The sequence below is a fragment of the Odocoileus virginianus genome, chromosome 26 (assembly GCF_023699985.2).
Source record: "Odocoileus virginianus isolate 20LAN1187 ecotype Illinois chromosome 26, Ovbor_1.2, whole genome shotgun sequence".
Taxonomy (NCBI): domain Eukaryota; kingdom Metazoa; phylum Chordata; class Mammalia; order Artiodactyla; family Cervidae; genus Odocoileus; species Odocoileus virginianus.
In genome coordinates, this window is record NC_069699.1 from 43,243,893 (window position 1) to 43,264,632 (window position 20,740).

The following is a 20,740-nucleotide window of genomic DNA, read 5'->3' on the forward strand; positions in this document are numbered from 1 at the left end:
TCTCAGGCCTCTCTCTCTGGATGTCTGAGACGTCCATTCTATGGAACGTGTCTCTCTCAGGGCCTCTCTGGTCGTCTGAGACGTCCACTTTATGGAACATGTCTCTCTCAGGCCTCTCTCTCTGAATGTCTGAGACGTCCATTCTACAGAACGTGTCTCTCTCAGGGCCCCTCTGGTCGTCTGAGACGTCCACTCTATGAAACGCGTCTCTCTCAGAGCCGCTCTGGACATCTGAGATGTCCAGTCTATGGAATGTGTCTCCCAGGGCTGTGCTCGCCTTCTGAGATGGACTGTGCATGGAATGTGAAGCTCTCTAAATAAACTGGCTTCTACTTTACTGTGGGCTTCCCTGGTGACTCAGCTGGTGAAGAATCTGCCTGCGATGTGGGAGACCTGGGTTCGATGCCTGGGTTGGGAAGATCCCCTGGAGAAGGGAACAGCTAGCTACCCACTCTAGTATTCTGGAGAGTTCCATGGGCAGAGGAGCCTGGCGGGATATAGTCCATGGGTCGCAAAGAGTTGGACAGGACTGAGCGACTTCTACTTTCACTTTACCGTGGCTCACTCTCGAATTCTCTCCTGAGTGAAGCAAAGGACCCTCAGTTGGAGGCTTATCAGAGGGACTCACTTGAGACCTGGGACATGACCATCCCCTCGGCTCCATTTTCTGGCAACACTTTCATGTACAATGTATGGAGAGGAGCTCTACGTTTAGAATCCAAAGGGGAAAGTCCGACAATTCTCCCACATCCAAGCTGCACAGAGCACTGCCGTGTGTAGGACCAGGGCTTGCCAAAGACTACCTGTCAAAGACTCAGCAGAAAACACACACGTCCGCTCAGTATGAATAACATGTTTTCTGCCAGCTCAAATGAACACCTTTCCATGTGGGCTTACGTGGGCAGCCCAGGGAGAAGAGACAGCATTTCTATGTTTGGAAGGGAATGGTGGAGGTGGCAGATGCCTGGAAAGAGACACAGGGAGGGTCGAATTTCAGGATCACTCAGCTGTGCAAAGGCATGTGGGCAGTAGGGATGTTAGACCGGCCCTTTCTCGAAAAAGAGGCCATCTATGAGAGAGAGCTTTCTGATGGACCATTGAGAGGATACAGGAGAGCAGGAGTGACACAGTATGATCTGCTTTGGACTCTTGGTGAAGGAGGAAGGACACTAAAGACAAAAATGAATGGCACAGGAAAAAGCAGGCAAGAAAAGCAGAAAAGAGGGAGATGGAGAGAAATTTTTGTGAAGAAGCAGACAATAGATGGAGAGGAAGAGAGAGAACCAAGGTCTTCAGCCTAGAATATTTCAAAGTTCAATGGAAAGGCACCGCGTGGTAGTAACGTGCCATTTCTCCAACAGCCAACATGGTCATGTCAGCCAAACACTCTGAACTGGAGACAAAGGGCCCTCATCAACTGGCTGGCGGCTTGAATGGGTTAAGCTTTCAAGTGACTGAAGTCCCACCTTTCCTAATCATTTGTCCTTCTAATTATCAAGAGACCTGAATTTCTTTGATCAACCTTTATTTTAGATGACCATATCTCAACAGTTCAGGACATAAAACATTTCATGTCTGGAATGTGAAAATTTGTTAACAGTCTGTGTGCATATGTCAGAGTGGCATATGTCACTCGGACATAGCAATGTGTGCATATGTCAGAGTGGCTCCTGAGGGCTTGGAAGGCGTCTTGGTGTGAACCATCCCACCGCCAGAGGGCAGCCCTGTCCCCAAGAAGTTGCAACCATGCAGATTTCAGGGCCAACCAGATTGTAAACCAAGAGCCTTCAGTTTAAGAATCACCAGATATCTTCCTTGGCACCTCTCACTGTAACTCACATAGATCACTTCAGCATGGCAGACAAGTTGGTATCTCAGGACAAATATCAAAGTGATTGTTATAACACAGCTACAGAATTCAGAAAAGCCCTCAGCAAGTAACTTCATCACTTAGCTATTCCTAAGAAATGGTTATAATCTCTAAATTAGTGTCTGTTTGGTTTAAAAAAAAAAAGCCTCATTAAACAGTTCTATGAAGATGCCTAAAATAGAGAAGCCTCAAAGTTCAGACTGTACCGTTCTTTAGTAACCTTCAGTCCACACACCACCCTCTCTCAGCCCAGCCACACTGTCAGATCACCTTTGCAAGAGTCTTTCCAATAACACACAAAGTCTCTGACTATTCAGTCTAAGGACATTTTTACTGTATAAAAATTATTCCATCTATATTTTTCGTTTAAAATATCTGACAAAGCCTATAGAAAGGCTGAAGTCTCTTGACATGGCAAACATAATAAAACTTACTCATCTTTCCAGTTGAGTTCAAGTTTCACAAAAATTAGGTTTCTTAAATAGAAGCTTTAAAATGTAGATGTGCCAGATCTCATATAGAAAGCTTTTACTGAAGAAAATTGACTCTGGTAGAAGACAGATTTACTCACTGATCTGCCTTTGGTTAATACTGCTGGACTGCAAGGACAGAGGCAGGGTGGGAGGGATGCTTCTTGACTCTCTGGGGACACAAGTATCAATATAGTAGTGAAGTGTTATTTGCTCATCCTTGTCCGACTCTTTGTGACCCCATGGACTGTAGCCCACCAGCCACCTCTGTCCATGGAATTCTCCAGGCAAGAATGCTGGAGTGGGTAGACATTTCCTTCTCCAGGGGATCTTCCTCACCCAGGATCAAACCTGGGTCTCCCACACTGAAGGCAGATTCTTTACTGTCTGAACCACCACGGAAGCCCCATCAATACTAAAAAGTCCACAACTGTTGATATTCTGAAATTCCAAACTGTGTCCCAGAGTGTCCTAAAATCTGACCATTAACAATTACCTGAATAAGGAATGTTTTTTCACATACATTGTTCAACTGCTAAGTGTGCTGTGAATTTTACTGGCTAATCTTTTTTGTACTAGAAAGCAGCAAGCTTCTGCTTCTAATGGGCCTGATGTGGAATCCTCTACCTGAAGGGCGCATTGTCCTGGTTCCCTCCTCACAGGGTCTCTTGGCAAAGCCTGTTGCTGAGCTGGCTTATTCCCAGGCCATTTCCCCCTGGACTTTTTATCTGAAGAGCTCATTCTCCTCACTCACTTCTTGGCTGAAATGTCACCTCCTTAGACAGAAGTCTTCTTTCATTGCCTTGTATAAGAAATATTTCCATGCTCAACACCACTAATTACTAATATTAGAAAAATGCAAATCAAAATCACAATGAGATACCACTTCACACTGGTTAGAATGGCCATCATCAGGAAGTCTACAAATAATAAATGCTGGAGAGGGTATAGAGAAAAGGGAACCCTCCCACAGTGTTGGTGGGAATGTAAACTGGTGTAATTAATATAGAAAACAGAGTTTCCTTAAAAAACTAAAAATAGAGTTGCCATATGATCCAGTAATCCCACTCCTAGGCATATATCTGGAGAAAAGTCTAATTTAAAAAGGTACATCCACCCAGTGTTCATAGTAGCACTATTTACAATAGCCAAGACATGGAAACAACTTAAAGGTTCATTAACAGATGAATGGATAAAAGAAAATATGGCATCTATACTAATATGTGCACAATGGAATACTACTCAGCCATAAAGAATGTGATAATGCCATTTGTAGCAAGATGGATGGATCTAGATTATCATACTAAGTGAAGTAAGTCAGACAAAGAAAGACAAATATATGATATTGCTTACATATGGAATTTTTTAAATGTTACAAAAGAACTTATTAGCAAAACAAAAATAGACTCACAGACACAGAGTTTGGTCCAAACCAAACTTATGGTTACTAAAGGGGAAAGGTGGGAAGGGATAAATTAGGAGCTTGGATTTAATAGATACACACTACTGGCAACCCACTCCAGTACTCTTGCCTGGAAAATCCCATGGACGGAAGATCCTGGGAGGCTACAGTCCATGGGGTCGCAAAGAGTTGGACATGACTGAGCGACTTCACTTTCACACTACTATATATAAAATAGACAAACAAAAAGGACCTACTATATAGCACAGGGAACTATATTCAACATCTTGTAACAACTTATAATGGAAAGAACCTGAAAATATATATATATATATAAATATACATATAAAACTGAATCACTTTGCTGTACACCTAAAACTAACACAACATTGTAAATGAACTATATACTTCAGTAACAATTTTTTAATTAAAAAAGAAAAAAAATTAAGAAATATTTCCCCCATCTACCACACACACACCCACACCCACACCCACACACACATACCAGCCCACATGCACACTATTTTTTATCACTGTTTCCTGTTTGCATTATTGCATTTCTCACCATTTCATTTTTTTAATCTATTTGTTTAATTATTCTTTCTTTTCTGTTTCTCCCAGTACACTGGAAGCTCCTTGAGGGCAAGTGTCTGGCACAAAAAAGTAAACATGCAATAATAAACTGAAAAATAAATGGAGGAAAGGGAGTCAGAGGTGAGAAGCTATGGTCCACTCACAAAATGTAACCTGGGTCCCCACCCATTCCAGGGACCATAAGGCATTACTCTCAGTCTTGCAAATAGACCTGACTTGGTAACATTTGGAGTCTAGGAAAAAGTTCTTCCTGCTAAAAACAATTTTCCTTGAGCTGGGTGTGTCTAGCCTCACCACCCAGAAGCCATCGCTATTTTCTTTATAAGTTCAGGGTCAGAGCTTCATGATTTTTCCACCTGGACACCTTGAAAGAAATTTGAAGAAATGTATTTCTGTTTGCTTTGCAGCTTTTCAGCTTTATGTTCTTGAGACCACCCCCTATCCTTACTCAGGGCGTCTCTTACATCCACACCCTAACAGCTCACAGCCGGTCTCCTACAATAAGCAACACCCCTGTCTGCCGGTTTTGAAGTTTATTCCTGATCATATTCCTGGTCATCCTGAAACGTCCATTTCAGTCTCACAGCTTGGGCATGACTCAGCGCAGACCTAAACTGGCAGGGAACTTCAAGCCAGCGGACAGAAGAACGTCCTGGCAGGATGGTGAGCATTCAGAATGGAAGCTCTGGGCTGAAATGCTTACAAGAGCAGGTTTCCTGGCACTGGGTAAAGTTAGGGAATGCCGCAGAGGGTGCTCTCCTGAGCCTCTGGGCTTCGTGGAGCTTGGGGCCAGGCCACCGGAAGGGGACTTCCTTTTGCCTCTTATTTGCATCTATTTATGCATTTATTTGCATAAGCAAACTCCAGAGAGTCAACAATAACACTCTGGAGTAAGGCCTGAGCAAGGTGCCCTGGGGGCAACCGCAGTAATAGAGGCAAGAGTGCAGAGAAGGCTGCAAATCCTCAGCAAAGATGCCTGGAATCTCATCCAGATGGTAAACAGAACACAGCCAGCCTTCCCGGAGGAGCACCTCGGCAGCTCCCACCGCACAACCTGGGAGGAGAGCGTCCTCGAATTCCAAACCAGGCTCTCCATGTACACCTGCACACAACTCCCACCCCAGCTCCTCCCGACTCCTTCAACCTCACCCCACAGGTTGTTCACTCATCCTCATATTTTAAAAGACGAGTACTTCAATCTGGGAGAAATCTCAATGGATATTTTTGCACGATTTAACAAAACAAAACCAACTCACCATTATGCAAATGCACAATGAGGCCAGCAGAAGTGAATGAAAGTTACTCCCTCATTCATTCCACCAGCCTTTCTGGAGAAGGCCCGGTGTCCCAGACTGTGGGTGGGAGGCTCCCACTGACCTCATTTTCTGCACTCGTTCTAGCTCTTCCTATTCTCAAGATCTAGTCCTTCAATCAGAAGGACTCAAAGATAGCCTTCCTGCATTTGTTCTATTAGAGGGCTCACTTAGAAGCAAATATAGAAAAGGAGAGAAAATAAGAGTAATAGAGGTAAAAAATAATGTAGAAAGGAGTGAAAGAGAGGGCTTAGGACAAAAATGAGGATAGAGAGAGAGGACTGAAGAAGGGGGTCCTAGGGAAAAAGGAAGACAACAGAGAGACTGCTATTTAGGGAGGGGAGAAGGTGAAAGCAATGAAGAATGTGTCAGCTACAAATGGGCACTTGCCATCTCCCTCTCCAAGGGTTATCACGAGCTGTTGGGGTGCTGACCTTCAACACCCCCCGAAAGGACTTCAGGGTGGAGAGCAGAATGAGGCACTCTGTGTTCAGGGAAAAACTGGCAGGACAGGTCTTCAGAGAGTTAGATATTCTCAGGAGCCAATGTTATGAGCTTAATTCTTGTATCTCTGAATCTAGAAAAACACTACAATCCTTCATGGTGATGACTGCTCCTTGTGACTAGCAGAAACCTTCTGGAAAAAAATATGTGCTGGATTGCACGTATTCCCCCTTCGCCAAAATCACATATATGGTGACCGGTCCCCTGCCTCTTGGGAGCATCTCTCAGAGCTCTCTGAGGCGCTGTTTCCCAGGCTGCAGTCCTCATTTTGCCCCAAATATAACTTAACTCACAACTCTCATGCTGTGCATTTTTTTTTTAAGTCAACAAATGTATAAACCCAGCACTCATCCCTTAATCAGGCAAGACTCGAGAAAACTGTTCAAAATCTAAAGAGCCATTTAAGTTCCTCTCCTCTAAACCCCCCTCCCACAGACTGCCCCCCACTCCCAGGATACAAAGGCTCCCAGAACAGTCCTTACAGAAGGGGCTTCTCTGCCTGCACCTCTCCAGTGAAGGAAGTTCCATCTTGCACAAGGTGGCCCTGCCCACCAGGTCTACAGGGGGCATTCACTCCCCTCACCAAAGGCCCAGCCCCTGTCCCCCATACCCTTTAGTTCTGAAAGTTGGGTCTGCACTTAATCAATGCCCCCCCCAACCCCAGATCTGGAGAGAATGGATCCATGTATCTGTATGGCTGGGTCGCTTTGCTCCCCACCTGAAACTTATCACAACATTGTTAATCAGCTCTACCCCAAGACAAAAAAATTTTTATAACTTAAAAAAAATTAAAAATTATACTTCAGTCCCCCCTCAAAAAAAACTAAAACAGATTTGAACATGGTCCTCCTCAACCTCACCAAGGTTACTGAAGCCCATCATCTTGAACTTACTTTCCCAAGGTTGAGCTGTCACTGACCATCTTCACAGACACTGCTGTGTGTGCCAACAATACTTGGTCCAGGGGTGTAAGGAACCCACTGGAAGATGCTGTGTCTTAAAGAGAGAAAAGCAGAAAGCTTGGGGATGAATAATCAGAGTACAAGGGTATCAGGCCCATTCTGATGGCTGGTGCAAAGCAGTGTCTCTGAAGAATTAAAGAAATCACACATTTTTCCCTTTGACAAACCTTTACTGAAAACATTCTACTGCCAGTCATCTGTATGCCCCATTAGGAGGCTTCTAAACACCCAGTACTTTGGCCACATGATGCTAAGAGCTGACTCATTTGGAAAGACCCTGATGCTGGGAAAGATTGAGGGCAGGAGGAGAAGGGGACAACAGAGGATGAGATGGCTGGATGGCACCACCGACTCGATGAACATGAGTTTGGGTAAACTCCGGGAGTTGGTGATGGACAGGGAGGCCTGGCGTGCTGCAGTTCATGGGGTCGCAAAGAGTGGAACACGACTGAGCAACTGGACTGACTGACTGACTGAGACACCCAATGGACAGCTTACACCCTAGTGGGGAACTCTTCAGCAACCCATGGACTATAGTCCACCAGACTCCTCTGTCCATGGGATTTCCCAGGCAAGAATATTGGAGTGGGTTGCCATTTCCTCCTCCAAGGGATCTTCCCCAGCCAGGGATCAAACCCAGGTCCTCCTGCATTGCAGGCGGATGAATTACTATTGAGTCACTGAGGAACACAGTTGTCTCAATAACTCAGACAATGGAATAACTCAATAAGAACACAAGCAGAAGGAATTGACTGCAAAACACACACACACAAACTGGCATATGCTGTGTCAGTAGAAATTCTTATATATAAGAATATATTATATACATATTATATTATATATATATAATATAAGATTTTCTGTATATATACTATATATATACAGGTAATAAGAGAAATTTCCCCTAACATCCAAAGACTGGATCACAGTCCTTTTCCCCAAAACAATCTCAGCAGCCTTTTTTTTTAATTTACAAAAACTGTTATCCAGGTAATATTAGAACTCTAAAAATCTTCCACAGAGTGTTAACTTTCATCAGGATATCTTTGCTAAGAGAAATGATGTAAAATCTCTCATCAGTCAAATGTAAATAAAGACGTCAGAATTTTTCAGACCATTAAATCAGCAATCTTCATCTCTCTGTGCTAAAGAGATACACAAAATATTGTCACAGAAAGTCTCATAAAAACTCATTACAAATGTTCCCAAAGGTTCATAAAATTATCTGATGAAGGCAACAAACTCTTCAAAATTCATCTTCTATAAACTGAGCACCACAGAGTCAGAAGCATCACCAACATCCTTTTAACTAAGATGCTTAAAATGAAAGGAACAGGCGAAGAAAGGCAAGCCTTCCCCCAAATTAGCAGATTTAAATAATTTAATTAGATGAACATCCAGGGATAAAATAAAAATAAAGGGGGACAACAAACTCCCATATCTGTAAATTAATGGCACTCTCTGTGTTCTTCTGCCACCTGTTCAATTAATAAGGGGCTCTAGGACAGTAGGGCAATTTTCTTCTGTATTCACAGGATTTCAAGGTGAGCAGCTAATAACTTGCAGTAAGTTGCTTGCTTAAGATTAATGGTATTCAGCAAGCAGCATTATAATTTAGGACTGTCAACCTCTGGAGAATAAATGGGCAAAGGGACATGATGGACTCGGGCTGCCAATGGCCCTGGAGACCACAAAGCACAGAGGTCCACCAGGGTCAAATTTCCAGCCTTGGACTTTCTCTGAAATGCAGAGACAGTCTGGAAGGAAATGCAGCCAGCTCCACAGGAATCCATGCTGCAAATTTTCAGGATTTAAACAAAGCCCCTGTCCATCTGGATGGTTCTTGGCAAACAGGTAGACAAGAACTCCAGGAGCGCAGCAGTAGTCACCATGCACTGGGATCCTCGCTTAGGGTGCTCATGACACAGTTCTTTTTCTGGGTGGCAGACTTCAACCCTCCACACCCCTAGAGGTCAAAGGTATTTCTGGTGGCCACCATTCCAGGAAGACACCATAGATCAACAGCCAAGAATGTGAGTAGGAGCCACAGAGGAATCCTGAGAACAAAATCAGGTTTGGTTTTCACTTGTTAGAAACCCTTTCCTTCCTCCATGCCTGTGGGAGCCGAAAAGCTTCTGCATCAGAGGAAATTAAGCGGTCTCAGAATCACAAGGGCAGAGGGACCCAGTGAACAGGTCCCCGTCCAACCACCCCACTGGATTCTCAGTCCACCACCCAGCCCAGGTCAGATGGGATCAAAGTTCAGGAGGAGCTGCTGGCTTAGTGGTTTTCAAGCGGTAGCAGTACCATCACCAGCTCCCAAGGACATTTAGAAATATTTGAGTCGTCACCATGCAAGGGAACATTGAGTGTGGACATATGCCAGAATCTGTCCCAGCAGATACAGAATGATCCTTCCCCAAATGCCATTCAAGTTTTTTATTTAAAAAAAAAAAAACTGATTTCCTTCATTCATCTTGGACAGAAAAGGAACATAATATTCAGAGGAGTGGTGCATCCTGCCCTTGCTCACCCCTCTAGTTAAGAGGCAGAAATCCGAGCTTCCTGGCTTCCTCTCTCTACTCCACCATCAGGAAGGTGGAAGCAGCTGGAACAGAGGTGATGGGTACTATTTACTGAGCCTTCGCCATGGCCCAGGCCTGGGTTAAGGGTTTTGCACACTTTCATCGTATCTGCACAAGGACCCTGATAGGAATCTAGGTCTCAGAGAGGGTAACTAACTTGCCAGAAGCCACACAGCCTGAAAGTGGCAGGCTATGGCTCTCACTGACAGGCCGGCTCTGCCCAGAGCTGGGCACCACCGTGTCACCACACAAAGGAATGATGGACAGAGGCTAAGGATAACACCAGGCCACGCCTCCCCTCATCACAAAGTGCCCGCCTCCTAAGGCCCTTCGGGAGACACATCAATGCTTTCCCTTCCAGAACTTTCAAGCGACCAGAAAACTGACCCAGAGGAGCATCACCGTCTGTGACTAGGACGCCTCCAGGATTTCTGGGGGTCAGTCTGCCTCAGAAGTGGCCGTGGCCGTGAAGGCGACCCCAGATTATGAGTCCACGAACCGCCGTGTCCCTGGCTGGGAAGCTATGAACACAGAGTGGCTGGCTCCTCTCTGAGGAGCAATCATCACTGTCTTCATGTCGGGGGGTGACGAGACCGGGAGCCCCTCCCCGGCTGGCCGCGGTTCAGCCTTTGCCGTATTTCCTAAAGGAGCCTCTGGTCAAGGCGCACAACGGAAACAGGATGGCCGCGGAAGAATGATGTTTTTCATATCATGATATCCTTCAGGCTGAGAGCCTGCTGCCTCAGACAGTCATTTCTCATGTAATGAAAACAGAAGGAAAGGCACAGACGTTTGAACCACTTCTTAAGGTCCCGAGGCTGAAGCTTTGTCATCAGTAGCTCTTTTATTCCCTCTTAAGCTGCAATCTGACCAGCGCACATGACATTTCAGTTACTAATTCCTGCACTGAAGCAGAGGTTCATTGACGAACTGTGAAGCAAAAGAGACCCAAAGGATGCCCCTGGTGGCCCGGTGGTTAAACACTCCGTGCTTCCATTGCAGGAAGCACAGGTTCAATCCCTAGCCTGGGAACTAAGATCCTGCATGCTGTGTGGGGCAGACAAAAAGAAAACTGATTTTATTAAAAAAAAAAGAGAGAGAGAGAAAGAGACCCAAGCTTCAAGACCTGTCCCAGGGGTCCCTCCCAGGGACCCAGCATTGTGTTCACATGCATATGTTTTTGTCTAAATAACAAAAGTGAAATATTTTAACTTCAGTTGGTTAAGACCACTGTCTCCTTCACTCCAACTTGCCCTCTGTCACACTTATCTCACTGTCGGGGGACACTGGTGGGCCAGGGGCTTGTAGGGATGTAGGGAAGGGCAAGCTCAGTTGGGGAAGTCCATTCAGATGGGGAGTAATGGGGTGTGCTGTGCTGTATTTAGTCGCTCAGTCGTGTCGACTCTTTGCAATCCCAGGGACTGTACCTCACCAGGCTCCTCTGTCCATGGGGATTATCCAGGCAAGAATACTGGAGTGGATTGCCATGCCTTCTTCCAGGGGATCTTCCCAACTCAGAGATCCAACCCACATCTCTTGCATTACAGGCAGATTCTTTACCATTTGAACCACGAGGGAAGCCCCCGTAGAGGGGTGTATATACGTCTTATTTTCCTATATAGTCAATGTTAGTTCATAATTAGTAATGTTTGGGATTCACACAAAGCTTCACGTGCCTCTGAAGGGAGTAACCCCAACGCTCCTGACCCCTTATGTATGGCAGGTGTGCCCCCTCCAGCACTTGCGGGTAGGAGGCACTCTCTCCCCTGTGCCCAGGTTCCCTATCCAGTCACCTCGCCCATAGCTACCCCACCCTCCACTGCCCTCCATCCACACTGGCCTAGCTGGCTCCACCTCGCCTCTGCTCACTTGCCTTCTTCGGCGAAAATGGTCTCAATCACATTTCCTGAGGTCATTTAATTTCTTATTCCTTTGATACAAAATACTGATCTCAATGAAAACCAGCAGAAATCTCATTAAAATGCCTGAAAAAATGAGGACACCAATGACAAACTGGTTAACGAGTGTCTTCAATTCAAAGGACATTTAAGATTAGTCACTGCACAGAAAATGCAAAATGCCCCGAAGTCTCACAGCTCCTGTATGAAAGCAGTCTGATGGGAGTTTTCCCAAATTTGACACACCTAAAAATATACATGACAATACCAGTCACAAGGAGTGAAAGTTTTCTACACTACCAATAATAAAAGTCAAGTTTCCATTCTATTCCAGAGCGGTGGTTCTCCCCCAGTGCTTTTACAAAAGGCAAATGCCTGGGTCCCACTGATTCTGATTTAATTAGCCTGGGGAGCATCCTTAGCTTTAGGATTGTAATAGTTCCCAGATTATTCTACTGGGCACCCCATGGGCAGGACCACTGCCAAAAAAGAATGAGTCATCTTTCTATTTTTTCCATAGAAAATGATATTACAAAACCATCATCATGTGAAAAGCAGATCAATGAGCTTTCAGCCAAAAACTGTAGGGAAAAAAAAAGAGAGAGAGAGATTTGGGAACATGTTAGGCAATGAATTAAAATAATAATAATAGTAATAATAACTTTATGTTGTTTTCTGGATTTTGTAATGTTTATGGTATGTTACATAAATGATACAACTTTTAAATCATGTGTTGTGATTTCTTTTCTATTCATAATTTTTTGTTCATAAAGTGAAGACAAAAGTTCATAAAAATAACAATTTTGTGTTCATAAACTTTGTATTCATAAAATGGACTCCCCAAATGTAGACGCTTGAGTTCTCCTCTGGGAAAAGAGGAAATTTTGTGTGTGTTTTTCAAAATAGGTAGATTCCATTAGCCAAGGAAGGCAAAGAACTTGGTGGGTAACAAATGCAAGGAGATTAAAGATAGCATCAGCATTCATCAGCACCAGCCCCACAGAACTTGATAATTCTGTCATATTCGCCTCCATGTTCAGCGTAAGCCTGGTACATGGGAGGTACTAGTGAGAAATTTGTTAATTTTTTTTTTTTTACTTATTCCTTCCTTGACTACAGCTATGAAAAATATAAGGCTTTTTTATGATTTTGAAGTTTAAAAGTTTTTCATTTAAATGTTTGCTTAATCCTATTACACAATCATTAAAAGGAACTCTTAGGAAAAGTTTGGATTAATAGCAAGAAGGATAAAGGACATAAAACTGTACATCCCAAATCACTGAACTCAAGTTAAAAAAAATCTGCACTGAGCAAGCAAAAAGTCTAGAAGAAAGAAATGACATGTTAATAGCAGCAATACTGCAAATAAAATTATGGACTTTTTTTCTCCTCTTACTATCAGTTCAGTGGCTCAGTCAAGTCCGACTCTTTGTGAGCCCATGGACTGGAGTACGCCAGGCCTTCCTGTCCATCGCTAACTCCTGCAGCTTACTCAAACTCATGTCCATTGAGTTGGTGATGCCATCCAACCATCTCATCCTCTGTCATCCCCTTCTCCTCCTGGCTTCAATCTTTCCCAGCATCAGGGTCTTTTACAATGAGTCAGTTCTTCCCATCAAGTGCTCAAAATACTGGAGTTTCAGCTTCAGCATCAGTCCTTCCAAAGAATATTCAGGACTGATTTCCTTGGGGATTGACTGGTTTGATCGCCTTGCAGTCCAAGGGACTGTCAAAGAGTCTTCTCCAACACCACAGTGCAAAAGCATCAATTCTTTGGTGCTCAGCTTTCTTTATAATCCAACTCTCACATCCATACATGACTACTAGAAAAACCATAGCTTAGACTATTTGGACCTTGGTTGGCAACGTAATGTAATGTCCCTGCTTTTTAATATGCTGTCTAGGTTGGTCATAGCTTTTCTTCCAAGGAGCCAGTGTCTTTTAATTTCATGGCTGCATTCAAATATCTGCAGTGATTTTGGAGCCTAAAAAGATAAAGTCTGTCACTGTTTCCATTGTTTCCCCATCTATTTACCATGAAGTGATGGGACCAGATGCCACGATCTTAGCTTTCTGAATGTTGAGCTTTAAGCTAACTTTTTCACTCTCCTCTTTCACTTTCATCAAAAGGCTCTTTAGATCTTCTCTGCTTTCTGCCATAAGGGTGGTGTCCTCTGCAAATCTGAGGTTATTGATATTTCTACCGGCAATCTTGATTCCAGCTTGCACGTCATCCAGCCTGGCATTTCACATGATGTACTCTTATGTAAGTTAAATAAGCAGGGTGACAATATATAGACTTTACATACTCCTTTTCCTATTTGGAACCAGTCTGTTGTTCCATGTCCAGTTCTAACTGTTGCTTCCTGACCTGCATACAGATTTCTCAAGAGGCAGGTCAGGTGGTCTGGTATTCCCATTTCTTTCAGAATTTTCCACAGTTTATTGTGATCCACACAGTCAAAGGCTTTGGCATAGTCAATAAAGCAGAAGTAGATGTTTTTCTGGAACTCTCTGGCTTTTTCGATGATCCAGTAGATGTTGGCAATTTGATCTCTGGTTCCTCTGCCTTTTCTAAAACTAGCTTGAACATCTGGAAGTTCACAGTTCACGTACTGTTGAAGCCTGGCTTGGAGAATTTTGAGAATTACTTTGCTAGCATGTGAGATGAGTGCAATTGTGTGGTTGTTTGAACATTCTTTGGCATTGCCTTTCTTTGGGATTGGAATGAAAACTGACCTTTTCCAGTCCTGTGGCCACTGCTGAGGTTTCCAAATTTGCTGGCATATTGAGTGCAGCACCTTCACAGCATTATCTTTTAGGATTTGAAATAGCTCAGCTGGAACTCCATCACCTCCACTAGCTTTTTTTCGTGGTGATGCTTCCTAAGGCCCACTTGACTTCACATTCCAGAATGTCTGGCTCTAGGTGAGTGGTCACACCATCATGGTTATCTGGGTCATGAAGATTTTTTTGTATAGTTCTTCTGTATATTGTTACCACCTCTTCTTAACATCTTCTGCTTCTGTTAGGTCCGTACCATTGTCTGTCCTTTATTGTGCCCACCTTTGCATGAAATGTTCCCTTGGTATCTCTAATTTTCGTGAAGATCTCTAGTCTTTCCCATTCTATTGTTTCCCCCTATTTCTTTGCACTGATCACTGAGGAAGGCTTTCTTATCTCTCCTTGCTATTCTTTGGAACTCTGCATTCAAACGGGTATATCTTTCCTTTTCTCCTTTGCCTTTTGCTTTTCTCCTTTTCTCAGCTATTTGTAAAGCCTCCTCAGACAATCATTCTGCCTTTTTGCATTTCTTTTTATTAGGCATGGTCTTGATCCCTGCCTCCTGTACCAGGTCATGAACCTCCATCCATAGTTCTTCAGGCACTCTGTCTATCAGATCTAATCCCTTGTATCTATTTGTCACTTCCACTGTACAATCATAAAGGATTCAATTTAGGTCATACCTGAATGGTTTTCCATTCAGTGGTTTTCCCTACTTTCTTCAATTTAAGTCTGAATTTGGCAATAAGGAGTTCATGATCTAAGCCACAGTCAGCTCCCAGTCTTGTTTTTGCTGACTGTATAGGGCTTCTCTATCTTTAGCTGCAAAGAATATAATCAATCTGATTTCAGTATTGACCATCTGGTGATGTCCACATTAAGAGTCTTCTCTTGTGTTGTTGGAAGAGGGCGGTTGTTACGACCAGTGCGTTCTCTTGGCAAAACTCTGTTAGTCTTTTCCCTGCTTCATTTTGTACTCCAAGGCCAAATTTGCCTGTTACTCCAGGTATCTCTTGACTTCCTACTTTTGCATTCCAGTCCCCTATAATGAAAAGAACACCTTTTTGGGGTGTTAGTTCTAAAAGGTCTTGTAGGTCTTCACAGAACTGTTCAACTTCAGCTTCCTCAGCATTACTGGTTGGGGCATAGACTTGGATTACTGTGATATTGAATGGTTTGCCTTGGAAACGAACAGAGATCATTCTGTCATTTTTGAGATTGCATTCAAGTACTGCATTTTGGACTCTCTTGTTGACTATAAAGGCTACTCCATTTCTTCTAAATGATTTTTTCCCACAGTAGTAGATATAATGGCCATCTGAGTTAAATTCACCCATTCCAGTCCATTTTAGTTCACTGATTCCTAAAACTTCGATATTCACTCTTGCCATCTCCTGTTTGACCACTTCCAATTTTCCAAAATGTTGTGAATGATCATGTACTAGTTTAATGATGACTGAATCAACCAGGACCCCAATAGAAAATAAATGACAAAAGGAAACTGCAATAATTTGAAGGGTGTTTGGTTACAAGGGATGATTTTAAATGGAGGGGTTGACAGTTTTACCCTCTGAAACACTGCAGTTGCAGGGTGAGCAGACACACGATTCTCACAGGATTCTTGTGCCAGAAATAACACATCTCACCTCCACTCATATTCCATCAGCCAAAAGCAAGCTACATGACCACATTTCAACAGGATTTAACATGACCCCAGAGGGAAGACAAAGGAAATATTCATGAACATCACTAGTGACCATCACAGGGGGTAGATCGAGAGAGCCAATTTTCTTTGCATTTCTGCAAATGAGTGAGTCTGACCCAAAGCTCCGAGCAGCACAAGGTCCAAAAAGGCATGCTGGCTGAACAAATGAAATCATTGCCCCAAGAGGAAGTACCCTGTTTCCAACACCTCAATACAGAAACATCACAGTGGGTGAAACCATGTGGGATCTTGATCAAATCCTCAAACGGAAAGACAGCAAAACACCACCAACCCTTGAAAACTGAGCATGACCATTCAATTTCAAGAAGCCAGTTCTTCACTGACACTTTTTTTTTCCATTTATATTTATTAGTTGGAGGCTAATTACTTTACAATATTGTAGTGGTTTTTGCCATACATTGACATGAATCAGCCATGGATTTACATGTGTTCCCCATCCCGATCCCCCCTCCTGCCTCCCTCTCCATCCCATCCGTCTGGGTCTTCCCAGTGCACCAGCCCTGAGCACTTGTCTCATGCATCCAACCTGGGCTGGTGATCTGTTTCACCCTTGATAGTATTGACACTCTTGTTATTCAAGATTTGATAAAAGATGAATGGATAAAAATGATGTGATCGATATATATCTATCTATAAACACACACACAGAATGGAATCCTTGTTGTTTAGTCCTTAAGTTAAGCCTGACTCCCCTGCGACCCCATGGACTGTAGCCTGCCACGCTCCTCTGTCCATTGGATTTCCTAGGCGAGAACATTGGAGTGGATTGCCATTTCCTTCTCCAGGGGATCTTTCCAACCCAGGAATCCAACCCTCGTCTCCTGCATTGGCAGGCAGATTCTTTACTGCTGAGCCACCAGCGAAGACCAGTGGAATACTACACAGCCATGAAAAAGAATGAAATTTTGCCATTTGCAGCAACATGGGTAAACTTGGAAAGCATTATCCTAAAAGTGAAATGAGTCAAACAGATAAAGACAAAAACTATATGACATCACTTATGTGTGGAATCTACAAAATGCAGCAAATTAGTAAATAAAACAAAAAAGCAAAAACAAACAAACCAAAAAAAAAGCAGCAGACTCACAGATATAGACAATGAGCTAGTGGTTTCCAGTAGGGAGAAGGAAGGGGTAAGGGGCAAGACAGGTATGGGGAAGTGGGAGGTACAAACTATTGGGTGTAAAGTGACAGTCAAAGTGTTACCCACTCAGTCATTTTTGACTCTTTGTGACCCCATGGGCTGTAGCCCACCAGGCTCCTCTGTCCAGGGATTCTCCAGGTAAGAACACTGGAGTGGGTTGCCATTTCCTTCTCTAGGGGATCTTCCTGACCCAGGGATAGAACCTTGGAGTCTGCCACACTGCAGGCAGATTCTTTACCATCTGAGCCACGAGGGAAGCCCCAATTGGGTATAAAATAGGCTCAAAGATGTGTTGTATAGCACGAGGAATATAGCCCATGTGTTGTAATAACTGTAAATGGAAAGTAACCATTTAAAATTAAGTAGTTTTTTAAAAAAGATTTGATGTCCAAAGGGAAAGTCTGTTTGTCCTGGAGAGAGGATGCCACACGAGATTCTGCCTGGGAGGGGTCAGGTGCAAGAAGCCCACCCCACAGGGCTCTGGCGGCTCAAGCTGGTCTTCTTCTCTCCTGGCAAGCAGTGAACTCCAGGATATTGTTCAAAGGCAAAATCGATACTGAAAACATTTCCAAGTTGGTCTGGAACAAAACTTCCACAGAAGGCATCTGAAATAGAATAGCTCACCAAAGGATCTATATTAACAGGTAGGAGGATTTCTGTAACTGCACCCAGGATAACCTCAAAGCTGCAACTGGAAGAGATACCTCCTAGAGAGCCAAATAGAAGCCCACAGAAATAGCGGGCTAGGGGGCTCCTAATAACATCCCCAGCCCCTGCAAAGAATCATGGAGCATTAAGTAGGCAGACTGCAGGAGGCAGAGATTACAGACAACAGAAAGACAGGACAGTCTCGCGCGGTACCGTGGAGCTGCGATGCCTCCAGCCCCGGCTGGCAATTTCCTTCTGAAATAGCGCAGCGCCTTTTAAAATTATATGTTGCTTCTCCCCAGCCTCAAAGAACTTCTGAATGTAATGATTACAAGGAAGTTGCTACATGAAAAGAGCCTCTGCACGGAGAATTTATCCTCTTTCTTCTCACTGTTCCCACTCAAGTCATCATCTTCGTTCAACACATTCGTCATCCCTCACTGGAAAGGGAAATAACTCCAGCAAAGGCAAAGCACGCGAAGGCTTCACTGAGTGTGTTAGTTACAGACTGCTGTGTAACAAGGCACCCCCAAAACCTAGTGACCTAAATGTTAAGGGTCATTTCTTATTTCTCATGGTTTCTGTGGGGTGGGAACTGGGGAAAGGCTCAGCTGAGCAGTTCCCCTGTGGGGTCTCACAAGTGACTACCATCAAGTCTCAGTTGGGGATGGTATCGCTTGAGACCAGGTTAGAGGATCCATTTTTTATTCCAATGGTGGCAGTATGCTTTATTTACTTTTAATTTTGGCTGCATCTCGAAGCATGCAAGATCTTAGTTCCCTGACCCAGGATCAAACTCACACCCTCTACAGGGGAAATGCAGAGTCTTAACCACTGGACCACGGGGGAAGTCTCAGAGGATGCATTTTTAAAGTGGCTCACTCACCTAGCTAACAAGTTGGTGCTGGCTGTTGGCCAGAGACCTCAACTCCTGTCCACGTGGGTCCCTCAAGACACGGCAGCTAGCTCCTGCAGAGCGAGGGATCCTAGACACCAGGACAGAGACCAAGCCTCGGAAGTCACAAATCGTCAGACCTGCCTGGAAGGACCAGCCCTGAGCCAGTGAAGGAGAGGACTATACAGGAACAGGAAGACCAGGAGCCATCTTGGAATCTGGTTCCCAGGGAGTCTAAGACACTGACCACTAGGTGCCACGGGGTGGAACAGATGCCCCACACCCGCCCACCTTCCCATCTGGCCGGAATTTCTGAGGACTGAGTGCCTCCCAGGAGCAGCCCTCCTCAGTGACTGATGGACCTCCTTGTACACAGGGAGCAGACCCCGCAGGCTTAGAGTGGGAACCCCCAGTGAATTACACTGCAGTTGCGCCATGGCAACTGGCTTAACAAAAACACCCTTTCTCACTTCCCCACTCCCCAGCTGGCGTTTCCCGGGTTTATCTCATACATAAACCATATGCACTGAGATTACTAACTCAGGTTCTGCTTCTGGGAGCCAACCGAAAGCCGGGAGGTTACTGACAAGCTTCCTGTGTTCATGGAGCTTTCATTGAGCTGGGAGGCAAAACAAGCGCCTATAAATCAGGCTCCATGGCCTCAAAAACAAGCTGTAGGCTAATAATTAGGTTCTTAAAGAAAATACTATGTTTGGCAAAACCTCAGTTGGCAAGATCACATGAAAAACAGAGGGGTGGTGGGGTAACAATAAAAGTGGCATTCTACGTATTTTTCAACTATGGTAAGTAGGGACTTCCCTGGTGGTCCAGTGGCTAAGACGCTGCACTCCCAATGCAGGGGGCCCAGGTTCAATCCCCGGTCAGGGAATGAGATTTCACATGCCACAATTAAGACCCACTGCAGCCAAATAAATAAATTTGAAAGTAAATAAACTACAGTAAGTAAAGCTTCTGGAAGGCATCTACAAAAGCAGACAAAATGTGTCCAGGTTGAACATTGGCTCCAAGAAGTGGCCCTGCTCCTAGATGAGCTTCCTCACTTGCCCCACAGTCATGGCTCCGGTGCTGGGACCTGCTGATGAGTTTTTTAATAGACTGGACTCAAGAGATGCTCTCACATGAAATAGCGTTCATCCACACTATGAGGGAGTTCTCTCTACAACCCGCTTTTCATTCCTTGGATCATGTTAAGAAAAAAAGGAAAGAAACCTCAATGCTGGTTCAAGGTTATCTTTAACAAAACACCCGTTGATCCTCCTTCTCTCCCAATGTCCCTTGCCCCTGGACTGAGCCATGTAACTGGACGTTGACGGCTGTCTTTGGGAGAAGATTCTAGAAGAGAAAAATTGCAGAGGTATATTGGCTGCAGTTGGGGGGGATAATAATAAGCTGGGGGAATAAACAGTAAGAGGCATTCAATATACTACTTGAGATGTGCTAGCAAAATAGGACAACAGTGAAAGACACAGGTTCCTAAACCCAAGAGTTCTGGATAAGAACTGACCCAGTCCTTGATCTTGGGCAAGTTACTTTACCTTCCTAGGCTTGGCTCCCATTTGTGAAATGGGGATAGTAAGAATAATCAGGTTACCAGGAATATTAAAAGATTTTTTTACCCTAAGTGCTTAGATTAGTATCTCATATTGGGTTGGCCAAAAAGTTCATTCGAATTCTTCTGTTACAGCATATGAAAATATCTGAACAAACTTTTTGACCAATCCAATGCATAACAAATGGTACAGAAATATAGCTATGTCTTATTTTTTTACACCTGGTACAGGGTAGAACCTTAGTAAAATTGTTTGATTTAGAATGAAAGAAAATAATGATTTGTATGGGGAATAGCATTCAAATTAGCTAGTGAGATCAAAAGAGCCATTTTGCTCAACTACCCTGGAGACTTTTTGTAAAACAGGTGCCATTC

The 20,740-nt window shown here is 44.0% G+C and overlaps 1 protein-coding gene and 1 non-coding gene across 4 annotated transcripts in view; one reads left to right on the top strand and one right to left on the bottom strand.

The window, feature by feature from the left end:
• The window catches only part of CACNA2D3 (calcium voltage-gated channel auxiliary subunit alpha2delta 3), an 848,944-nt gene that overhangs the window by 791,512 nt on the left and 36,692 nt on the right, over positions 1–20,740 (bottom strand). The window lies entirely within an intron of this gene.
• Positions 19,612–19,684, top strand: TRNAG-CCC (transfer RNA glycine (anticodon CCC)). Its single transcript has one exon. It is a non-coding gene; the product is annotated as a tRNA-Gly (tRNA).